The 12,148-nt window shown below is 46.5% G+C and overlaps 1 protein-coding gene across 2 annotated transcripts in view; it reads right to left on the bottom strand.

Annotated features, from left to right (window-relative positions):
- Positions 1-516: 516 nt before the first annotated feature.
- The window catches only part of Rell1 (RELT like 1), a 66,334-nt gene continuing 54,702 nt past the window's right edge, over positions 517-12,148 (bottom strand). The window contains exon 7 of one of the 2 annotated variants that reach the window (XM_036200853.1): positions 517-2,531. The gene's annotated coding sequence lies outside the window, so the exon portion shown is untranslated. The remainder of the gene's footprint in view (positions 2,532-12,148) is intronic. The other variant, XM_036200854.1, reaches the window with a different exon arrangement.

Below are 12,148 nucleotides of genomic sequence, written 5' to 3'. Positions count from 1 at the left end.
AGTGGGCCAGGCAGGACCAGGAAAACCTCAGCTACAGACATGAAGCATGGAGAAACACACATCATCCAGGTAGCGTCCTTCCCGATGGAAAAGCTCAGTCTGTCCATGAGAACCAGCTATGAAGGACGCTGTACAAAGCTGAGCAGCTTATTATCAAGTGTCATGATCAAGACACTAGACAAGTGAACACTTAAGGTGATACAAGGGGAATAGTAGGGCGAAGTGAGGAGGCCCCTCACCCCAAGTTCTGGTTTATTCATCAATCTTGAACCTATGATTTCCTAGTCCTGATCATGTTCCTATGGAGACATAAGATGTGGATGAACAGTAAAGGTAGCAGAAGGGAACATGCCAACTGCACACTATATTTACTTCCCCATGTCCAAAAATTATCCTCAGATTAAGAAAGAAAAAACAGTTGGGAGGCAGAGGTGCTATGAAGGGAGAAATCCAAGGAGGACCAGCCTAATGATCTTTCAACAAGCCAAGACTTAAGATGTAGCTCACTCAGACACACTGCTTTAACGCTTTTATTTTTAATCCTGCTTTGGTAGTACAAAATTCATAAAAAGTACAAACCAGACAGTTAAAAATACATTTGACACTGGAAACAGTGAAAATTTTACTTTACAATGTTTTTTTTACATCAAGGTGGCCACTGACTCCTTCGTCACACCAAGAAGCTACCCATCATTAGTGTTGTGGACAGTGAGCTTGTCTCGAATCCCCGATCCTTCTCAGGAAGAAGGTAGGAGTCATAAACGTCAGCGGTGCTGGGAACACTCAAGATCCTCACCCAACGGTATAAACCAGTACAACGCTTACGTACTGAAAAGTGTTGAATGCTGAATTTTTGGCATCTCTGGAAGCCAGTCACCCAACTGCTCAAATATTTAAAAATGTTTAAAATGTACTCTTGGTATATAAATACGATTTTAAATATCTTTGCGTATTCTTCGTTTTTTATTGCTATAGAAAGTGCTCTCTAGAGTGAATAAAATTAAAAAATAATTAAAGCTGAAGAGTATCTTACATACTAGCCCATCACCTCTTAAAGGACATTATGGTTTTTTTTTAAATGCAAAATGATGTTTTGTTTACGTGAAAACATTGGCTTAGCTGCACAAACCTAACTCCAACCAACACACAGTCCTCTTCCTGGACCACGGTGAATCCTGCATCCACACTGGCTTCTCTGCTTTGTAGACACCACATGCATGCCAGTCAGCTGCCAGTGTGAGTCACATCAAAATGCATCTACCACTCACATAAAACGTTAGAAAAAAAGTTAGCTTGTTTCCAGAAACAGAATCAATCATATCTACAGAAAATGCCCTGTGGTATACCTTTACAAAAATCTTTTTTCCCCTTTTTTTCTTATTTCTGTGGAGCCAAACAAACACAAAAACAAACCCTTTCTCTTTGAAATCAATGCATCACACCAGTGGAGGCAGGGCATGGAGCTTGCCCCCCCCCCCCCCCCCCACAACACAAACAGTAGCGGCTTCTGTGTGCTTCCAGGCTAGGAGTCGCTAAGAGTGGCTGAGCATGCTCGGAAAGTGTTCTACCACTGAGCTACATCTTTTCACTTTCTTGTTTTGAGACAGGGTCTGGCTCAGTCACCCAAGCTATCCCTGAACTCTCTCTGTAGCCCATGCAGGCCTTGAACTTACAGTCTTCCTCAGAAGCCTTTACTGAGCATCAAGATGAACTGCAGGACCCAGAGTAAAACTCACAGAGGTCTCAGCAGGGGCTCGTTTACTTAAGGAGTGTTTTGTTTTGGTCTCTGGTTGTCAAAACGGATTTTTTTTTTTTTTTAGAGTGACTTTAAACCATTTCCCCTTTTACTCAGATGGACTAAAGGAGAACTGTTTAGATTAAGTTAAATAAAAACAGTAAGAGTCTCTACATTTTCTAAGTGACCCAAGAGCGACAGGCGTGGCCAGATGGCAGCAGGAGTCAATGCTGAATTCTTGGTCCAGGAATCCCAAGTCTCCGGGGCTGTGGTTTCCATCTGATTCCATGATCTCCTGGGGGATGGGCTTCTGCAGGGAAGGGTCTTCTGTAACAGCCCAACTGTATACACGAAGACTTATAACCAGTATCAAAATGGAATCTGGCTAGAGTAACAGACGTGAACACACCAGCAGAAGCTCAGGCTGTGAATGACTCCGCTGTTCAAAAGGCTGTGATTCCAAGGGAGAAGCCGCTTGTGTACAGAACAGCTGGGAATGTGCAACTGGGAACCATGGTGGGCGGCTAGGGACGGTCCACAAGTACAAAAAAATAAAATGAGCTCTTTCCCTCTGGGAAACTCAACTAAAATTTTCATCAGACTTTTGAGTCCCAAACGTCTTTCAAAGCAAACTGAATTCTGTGTTCAGCCTAGCAAAAATACTCCCTTTTGGGTTTGAGCCACATGCCCATTGACTTCATGATAGAAACAGTAAAAAATATATAAAAATATTATCCCAGTCAACTTCATATCTTGCAGGTTTGGAGTCTCTTAGAAGGCTTCAAGAAAGCCACTGCTGCAAGAGAAAACAAGAAGAAATGTAAAACTGTGATAAAAGGGAAACATACCACAGGCTGATCTGCCTGAGGGTGTAAACCACAGGAAAGCTGTGGTCCCTCCTCACCCCAGCTGACCACATCTCACCTCTCCCTTCCCCATCACACCTTCCTTCCAGAAATTGGTCTAAGGATGTTTAAGTACCACAAAGGGGTCGCCTAAAACCATCTGAAAACACAGATATTTACATTACAATTCATAACAGGAGAAAAATGAGTTACAGAGTAGCAATGGAATAATTTTATGGCTGGGGGTCACCACAACATGAGGAGCTGTATTCAAGGGTCGCAGCATTAGGAAGGTTGAGGACCACTGCCCTGGAGTCTGAGAAGCAAAGAAACAAGACCATTTTCACACCAGCTCCCCCACCTCTGCTTCCCGTCTCCAGGGAAACAGGCTCTTAAGCCCTGTCCTGTGCTGCTATACCAGGAGCTGCAGCGGGATGACCTCAGCCACACTTATAAAACACTTTCTATGTCCCAAATATCCCCTCTAATTGACAGCTTTATACCCTTTGATTCTGAAGACTGAGGTAGCCCAGGGCAGGACTGAAATTCTAAAGATGTCACTGTATACTGAAACATGCATACTGTGCAAGAAACCTATGCAAGGTTAAGGAGCAAAGCATTCTCTCATCTACCACACATAGGCCTATAAACACTGAACAAAAAGAGGAGGCTAGCTTGCAGAAATATGAAGGACTAACAAGAATTAGCTGCTAAGTCTTAGTTTAATAACATACTATTGCCGGTCGGTGGTGGTAGTGTACCCCTTTAATCCCAGCACTTGGGAAGCAGAGGCAGGCCAGCCTGGTCTACACAGTGAACTCCAATGCTGCAGGCCGCAGGAATATATCATAAGAACTCACTGGTTATGGCAAAGTCACTACCTGGAGGGATCAGGGAATTCCTCCAGAGGAAGCCAAATCCCAAGGAGTTTTTGGTGTTACTTGGCTTGTTAGATATCAGCTCTATTCTGTTATGAAAATCATATGTGCCTTTAGTTTTCCCTATTGACTTTTCCCTAAGAAGGGCTAACAGTTCGGACTGATGATCACTCTCTGGACATACACATTCCAGGGATTTGGAGAACAGCCTCAGGAAAGGCTTTCTCTGGAATCAGATATCTCCCTTAGCCACTTTCAAGGACTACAGGAAACACCACCCAGGTGGGCGCCCAACTTCCGAGGACTAACAATAACAGCCCAGGTGCAAGTCTCCTGACTTAAATTCCACAAGGAGACACCACCCAGGTGGGCGCCCAACTTTCAAGGACTAACAGTGATAGCAGCCCACGTGCAAGTCTCCTGACTTAAGGTAAATTCCAGAAGGGGACATGGCTTAGGTCAGGTGGACATTAAGTAATAGCTTTACAATTTAGCTCGGACCCTCCCTTCATATACAGGGACTTCCAGGGCAGAGAACTGAGAAGAGAAAAGAGAATGGAAGAACTAGATGGGTAAGAACTTGAGAGGAACAAACTGAGATGGGGAAGAACTAGATTGAAGGACTAGAAGAGAGTACTAGAGGAATGAGATGGAAGATGAGGAAGAGCCAGATGGGGAAGAACAAGATGAGAGAGTAGGAGATGGGAGAAGAGCTGAGATGGGAAAGAATTAGATGGATGAGAACCTAGAAGGGACAGAACTAGATGAAGGAATTAAGATAGAACCTAGAGGGGACAGTAGATAAATAAATAGAGAAATCAGGCAAGAAAGGAGCTCGGCACGAGAACAGAACTGAAGCTGTGTAGATAGGATGTTATGTCAGAGGAATTAAAGTAAGTGGACTATGGAGCTCTGTGTGCTGAGATTCTATTTCCCGAAAATAGTCCTCGCCGTTAGTAGTTCTCTGTCCTGAGCCCCTGGGATGTATAATATTGAGGCTGGTCCCTCCAATATTATACAAGACTCCAATACAGCCAGGGCTACATAGAGAAACCGTGTCTCTAAAAACAAACAATAACAAAAGCATATTGTTGACAAAGCAGATCTGGGAGCACAGATTTATAATCTGAGCTAGAGGGTGTGGGCTACATAGTAAGTTCAAGACCAAACCAGGCAGCTTAATGAGACCCAATGAAAGGTCAAGAGAGAGCTGGGTAGGGGAAAAGCATTTGCCTAGCATGTGTAAGGCCCTGGGTTCGATCCCCAATAACTAACATACAGGAGGAGGGGAAGAGGAAGAGAAGGAGGAAGAGAGGGAGGAAGGGGAGGAGGAAGAGGGAGGGAGGGGGAGAGGGGAGGAGGAAGAGGGAGGGAGGGGGAGAGGGGGGGAGGAAGAGGGAGGAAGGGAGGAGGGGGGAGGAGGAAGAGGGAGGAAGGGGGAGGGGGGAGGAGGAAGAGGGAGGGAGGGGGAGAAGAAGAGGGGGGGAGGAGGACAAAAATTTACCCTTTAAGATATGTACTCTAAGATGATCCATTATTTTAAAGATATATTTATTTTTATTTTATATGATGAGTGTTTGCCAGAATACATGTTTATATACGGAGCTGGTGCCCATGGAGGGCAGAAGAGTGTTAGATATCCAGGAACTGAAGTTAAGGATGGACACGAGCCATGCTCAGAACTGAACCCAGGTCATCTCCACGAGCAGCCAGTGCTCTTCACCACTGAGCAAGGAAACACAGTTAAAACTATATTAGAATTTTAGGACATTACCTAGAAACTATGCATTGGGCTGTTTCTATGTCTCCTCTGTAAAGTGGCATTTTTATATCCAGGAAAGTAACAAAGTCCAGGGCAAGAGGGTCAGGCCTGGAATGCAAAATTTCATCAGAGTTAAGAGGGTGTGGTAACTCATGCTTGTAATTTCAGAAAGCTGGGGCAGGAGGATTGCCACGAATTTGAGGTCATCCTGGGCTACAGAGACCTGTGTCAAAGAGAGAGAAAGGAAAAAGAAAAAAAAAAAAAAAACACTCCAACCCAGGATTCATCACTAAAGGAACCATACAGTAGATTCCACTGACCTCTAGGGGTGCCCACTCAAGACCCAGGGCAGCCAACAAGAGTGAAGAGACAGAGGCCTAGGTTCAAGCCTAGATCCTCAGCTCAAGCTGCTGAAGGTGTGCCGTCCTCTGGCCTCTCCAGCAGGGTTACTGGGATTTGACCAAAACTGACTGTCGGTGCCCAGCATGGCGCCCAGCAGTCAGGTCAGCATCAGGCCCTTTGGTCCCATTCCCTGCTCTAAACCATCTGTTAGCGTTCTTCAACAGCTGTCTCCGCAGCTGATTACAACTGCCCCGTGCAGAACAAGGACGTGGAAAATCCACACTGCTACTTAGAGACCTCAGAAACTACAAGCAAATAAGGAAAGATATCTGTGGTGGGTATTGTGTTCCCTGAAATATTGTGTGTTCCCCGAAATAAACATATCTAGGGTCAGAGAACAGACAGCCACTAGAACAGAGCCAAAAATGGTGGCTAGAAAATGGGAAGAGTAAGCCCTAACAGAAGTTGGGCGGTGGTGGTACACACCTTTAATCCCAGCACTTGGGAGACAGAGCCAGGTGGATCTCTGAGTTCAAGGCCACTTTAGAAACAGCTAAGCATGGTGACCCACGCCTTTAATCCCAGAAACCCAACCTTTAATCCCAGGGAGTGGGGGCAGAAAGAGAAAGGTATATAAGGCGTGAGGACCAGGAACTAAGTGAGTAAAGCGTGTAGTTAGTTAAGCATTTGGTTGGTTAAGCGTTCAGGCTTTGGAGCAACACAGTTCAGCTGAGATTCATGTGGAGGAGGACTCAGAAGCTTCAGCCTGAGGAAACAGGATCACCTGAGGAACTAGCAAGGTGAGAGAGCTGTGGCTTGTTCTGCTTCTCTGATCTTCCAGCATTCACCCCAATAACTGGCCTCAGGTTTGTTTTTATTAACAAGTACCTTTAAGATTCATGCTACAGATATCTTGACAAAAACCCGTGCAGTCTGGTCTTTGCTCACTGAAGGGCAGCTTTGAGTTTCCAGGTGAACACCTGTCTCATCAGAGTGACAATTTGGAGGGGGATTGGGGGGAGACACCACACAATCACAGATGTGTCTGTCCAGCCTACGGCCCAGAAGCCACAGGCAGCTCTGTCCAAGGATGGCTATGGATGGTCCAACGTAAAACCATAAACTTCCTTAAACATCAAGATGGTGTGTCCTGTCTTGTTCTGGGCACCATTCTCAATTATGAGTTGCGTCAACACCACCATGCAAAGTCAAAAGGTTGGACCCGTCACACCTGGCATGGTTTGCAAATGTCCAACTGTGGGGGAAATGAGGGACCTAAAAAAATGCAGATTGCATTCAGCATGTTTTAACAACACCAAATTCTTTCCATATGTTATTGGGGGGACTGGATCCTTTTCGGCAAACAAACCCACTCTGAATCAGCACCTCTTTACCACTAAAAACCAACGAAAACATTCAAGGTGCTTTCCACACTGTCCAACAGAGACCAGAGCCTCGTGTGGCTGCCGCAGGAGCCCGAAGAGCCCACCAGGAATGGGCAGAGGATGGAAATGTGTGCTGTAGTTCATGAGCTACCTGGCTTTGGGGGTAACGTGATGACAGATTTAGACAAATAGATGCGCAAACTGGAAGAGATGGAGTAAGATTCTGCTGCATGGAAAACAAGCCAGAAATTCCAAGAGGAACCACTTCCCTTACAAAACAAGACTGGTGGGAAGAATGAAGGACTTCATTCACTGAAGACTCACCGGAAGCAAGGGAAAAGATCGCCTGCTGCTCCGAAGCTTGTAGCATATATGTATATGTATGTATGTATGTATATGTACACACACACATATCTTAGCTGTAAAGACGACGGCATAATGACGTTATCAAACAATAAGGCATAGCTCACAGAACTGAGCCTCCATTGACGGATACACTTAAAACTCTCTCTAGTGGCTGGACATTAAGGAAGCTAAAAGGAACAGCTTCCAACATTTATCTTCACACCTCTGCGTGTCATCTACAATTGAGATTCTTTGGTCAGAGTCCACCTTTAAATTTCTGCCATTTCTAGATTACCACCACAAAGATCTCTCTATCAGGGAGGCTCTCTGTGTGATTCCCACCAACTCCCTTCACCCTCTGAACCAGTGGCCAAGTTAACTGCTGGCAGCCAGACACAGTGACACATACTTATAATCCCGACACTAGGGACTCAGAGGCAGGAGGATACAAGTTCAAGGCCAGTCACAAAATAGAACAACCAACCAATCAGCTTGACGAGGGGGGGGGGGGTCTCATTCTGATATGTTCATCTGGATTAATTATTCATTCAGTGTCCTCTTGGACCTCAGAAGACTCTTTGGAGTGAGTTACATGGTCAGGCTCATGTTCACATCCACCTTCATTAAAAGAAAAACAAAACAGAAGCCTTTTGAATTTCATTACTAAGAAAGCTGGGCTCTGTGTGTGTGTGTCTCTGTTACTCTGGGTCTCTGTGTTTCTGTCTGTCTCTGTCTCCCTTTCTCAGACAGGGTCTCACTGTACAACCCTGGCTGGCCTCGAACTCACAGAGATCCACCTGCCTCTGCCCTCCGAGTGCTGTCATACACCACCACGCTCGTCCTAAATTGGGCATTTTTCATGATTACTGATCACTGTATTTTCAGTAACACACAGCACTCAGATTTTGGTGAGGGGTTTAAGTAATTAAGACCTTAACTTTTAAATACCAATAGGGAGCAAGTGTTTACATATTTGGATTAGTTTGGGAGAAAAAAAGCACTTATAGATTTTTTTTCCATTCAAAAATGAAATTAAAGCAAACAAACAAAACCTAACATGGACCTCAGTGAATACTTCTGCAAATTCTACTGTCTTCTTTTCTGGATAATGTCCACGAGAAATCAAGCCTTATCACAGCCTCCGCTTCTGGTGCTTTGATCATTCTGGGAAGTCCTGAACTGGGTAATACGCTAGTAGCAAATCACGTACTTAGCAACACGGGCTTACTCAAGTGATGAGTACAGGACACTGAAGATTTACCAGCCCTTGGGCAAGGGAAACTCAAGGAGGAAATTACACTATGTGACATGCCACTGGTGTCTAGGTGGCTCTGGACCTGGAGGAATAAGGACTGAACAGTCCTCAGAGTCTCAGCTCACCTCTGACCTCAGTCTCCACTGAGCTACCCTTGGACTCCCCAAGGTCTGTCTTTAGGGCCTCCAGAGTCCCTAAGCCTCTGATGCTCCGGAGTTTGTGGTGAACAGAGCAGATACTATGAGCCCTTTTCTGTGTCTTGTCAGGGCTAAAGGGGAGGCCAGATGAGCTCTGTGTGTGGCAATTCATGGCCAGTTAAAGAGAAGGGCCTAACGCAGGCCTACCCAGGAGATGGCTTGCTTTGTTGACAACAAAACAAAAACTTCTGGTCTCTCAGATCCTCTGACCCAGAAAACACTAGTAAATGTGTCTCGGGATGTTCTGTGAACAGAAGCAACCTGTTGAAGAAAGGCTTAGGAAGAGCGTTGACATGGATAACCCCAAACTCCCAGATGATGGCTGTAACTACCGGGAAGGATCTACCTCCAACCTAAAAGACAGTGCTAAAGGTACCCAGCGTGCGCGAGCAGCGTCATGGCCCCGGCAAGATGGAAGGTGAGGACTGGCTCCTTCTCACGTGCCTGTTGGCAGAGGAAAAGTTCAACAGCTGGACCACAGAGCCTAAGCCAACAGTTGGAACCACAGAAGCCAACTGCCAGGGAGCTACCAAGGGGGTTTAGTTCACAGACATGCTGCCCAAGCGTGCACATGCGCACGGTACACAGGACACTCAGAACCACAGCCCCTTTTGGGGTACAGGATGACGAAATGAGTCAGGGCTATAGACGAAGATGGTAGGAAGGCTTTTGTTTGTTTTTAAGATTTTTTTTTCTCTAATCCTACAGCTCTATTGCTTGACGACTTTACCAAGGGTACGCTTAGAATTTACTATTTCCATTGCTTTAAAAAAAATGACTGCATCTGTAGGCCGGAGCCTAGCACAACCATCATCAGAGAGGCTTCATCCAGCAACTGATGGGAGCAGGTGCAGAGACCATCCCCCATCCCAGCCAAACAACAGGCAGAGCTCGGAGAATCCTGCAGAAGACGAAGAGGAAGGATTGTAGGAACCAGAGGGGTCAAGAACACCACAAGAAAGACTCACAGAATCCACTAACCTGGGCTCACAGAGACGGAACCAACAACCAGGAGCCTGCATGTGAGGACCTAGGCCCTCGGCACATGTTACAGTTGCGGGGCTACTAACAGAAATGGATCTGGGGGACAGGGGAGATGGGGAGGGGGACTGGGAGTAGGGGAGGGTGGGGCAACTGCAGTTGGGACATAATACATGAGAGAAGACTAACCACCAACAACATATGACTGCATCTTACAGAGACAGTAAAGGGTCCAAGCCGTCAGAGAACCATGTGTGGCCCCGTCACCATGACCTTAAACAATACCAGGGTCCCATACTGCATCCCAGCAGTCCAGTCTCTTAACTCTGAACCCAATGGATCAACATGCGAAGGGAGAAAAATCTACTCTAAAACCAGAACAGAACCACAAGCAGAACGGCATGTGTAGTCATACCCACTGCTGTTCCCTATGGCCCAGCCTAGCACAGTGCCTGGCACCAAGGAGGGGCTGGATAGACTCTTGAAAGATAAAACTGTGTCTGAGTTGAACTGTATCCACAATCGCTGATCCTTTTAGATCTAAAGGTCTGTGACCATGGTGTCCCTGGGTGAGGACTGAGTCAGGTGCTCACAAACTATCGGCCACCTTGTCCAGGCAGAGCTCTAAAAGCGAAGGACATGAGATGACTCCTTGGGAGGCCAAAGGAGGCTGCCCATAGGCTCCTATGTCTGAGTACTTGGTTCCCAGTTGGTAGAACTGTTTGGGAAGGATTAGGAGGCGTGGCCTCGGGGTGGGCTCTGAGGTTTCAAAAGCCTGTGCCATTCCCAGTGTCTCTCTCTCTCTCTCTGCCTCATGCTTGCAGATCAAGATGTGAACTCCTAGCTGCTGCTTCAGTGTCTGCCTGGCTGCCCGCCTGGCTGCCCGCCTGCCCGCCCGCCCACCCGCCTGCCTGCCTGCCGCCATGCTCCCATGATGGTCCTGGACTCAAACCCTCTGAACTGTAAACCCCTAACAAACTGTTTCTTCTGTAAGCTGCCCTGGTCATGGTGTCTCTTCACAGCAACAGAAAAGCAACTGAGACACTACCCCTTAGTCAAAGCCAGAGGGTTTGAAATGCTCACTACTGTGAGGCCATATGCACATTTCTGTTTTCTTCCTTTTTAAAGAGAGTAACATTCCCTCACATCCCACAGCTACTGAGCCCAAAGTGTGTATTTCTTCCCACCCTAAGACCTAGGAAAAGTAAGTCCTAAGCCTGGCTCCTCATCTGTAAAATGGGGGTGTTAGTACTTCCCGGAGCTCCCCAAATCACTGCTATCTCAGACCTTGACTGGACTCCTTGTCTTTCTGACTAGTCCCTGCACATTCTCCACATGGGGGCCTGGAGACACACCGACCACCTCCTTCTTCCTCAGGTAACATCATGGCCGCACCACCCACACACAGCATGCCAGACACCACACATGGGACAGCCCAACTCTGGAAACCAAACCAAGTGACCGTATCCAAGCAGTTTCCTTTGACAAATATGTATTCAATGACCCTAGAAGGCCAGTCAATTAAACTAAGGGTCTTTATACTACCCGAAACTTCTTTATTTAATAAATAAACAACGTCTTTTCCCAAAAAACTCTAGAAGCTGGGGGGAAAAGGACAAGCTGCTGGTTGCAGCTGGCATTTCCCACCATCATCTTTCTCTGTGGAATTTGAATGAATGAATGAATGAATGAATGAATGAGAAAAGCAATACCAAGAACATGAATGTTAGGTGGGGAGGGCACGCTCTGGAGAGGACCTCAAGTATTCTACCAGGCCTTTGGCAGCCAGCAGAAGGGGAGGAGAGCTGGCCTCTCTCACTGGGCGGGGTCAGCTGAGGGTCAGGAATGCTGACTTGTGATTGGCTGGATGCTTGGGAAAGCAGCTTCTCATCCCAGAGCACAGGGGCACCCAGTCAAAAGAGCCTGGGTCAGCAAAGCCTTCCCATCCCCTCCCTTCTTGGTTTTGAGGCCGTACAAGGCGTGGTGATTTCTAAGCCTCCTCAGCACAGACTAAAACGGCTCAAATTCCTGAGGGACTTGTCTACATCTGGGTGTCCTGAGAGTCCAAAGCTGGTTTGTTCTTAAGAAGGGGGAATTTACAATGCTCAAGAAATAGCCTAATAAATAACAAAGGCCCCTGGGAACGCCAGGACAGAGTTCAGTAATAATAACGATGCCAAGGACTGATTTAAGAATTATATATATTCCTGTCAAGGGAAGCCTAACAACCACCTCATTTCATGAGGAGAAAACCAAGGCTTAAGAAGGTTAGGGATGCCTGTAATCCCAGCACCCTGGACACAGAAGCAGAAGATTCAGATTGCGAAGGCCAGCCTTAAGTACACAGCAAGGTGAAGGCTAGCCTGGGCTACAAGTTTGAGGTTAGCCTGGGCTATGAGAGGGACACAGCTGTGTGAGTATGG

This window comes from Onychomys torridus, chromosome 10, assembly GCF_903995425.1.
Source record: "Onychomys torridus chromosome 10, mOncTor1.1, whole genome shotgun sequence".
NCBI classification, from domain to species: Eukaryota; Metazoa; Chordata; class Mammalia; order Rodentia; family Cricetidae; genus Onychomys; species Onychomys torridus.
Note: the sequence above shows the minus strand (reverse complement) of the source record. Positions and strands in the feature narration are given on the sequence as shown.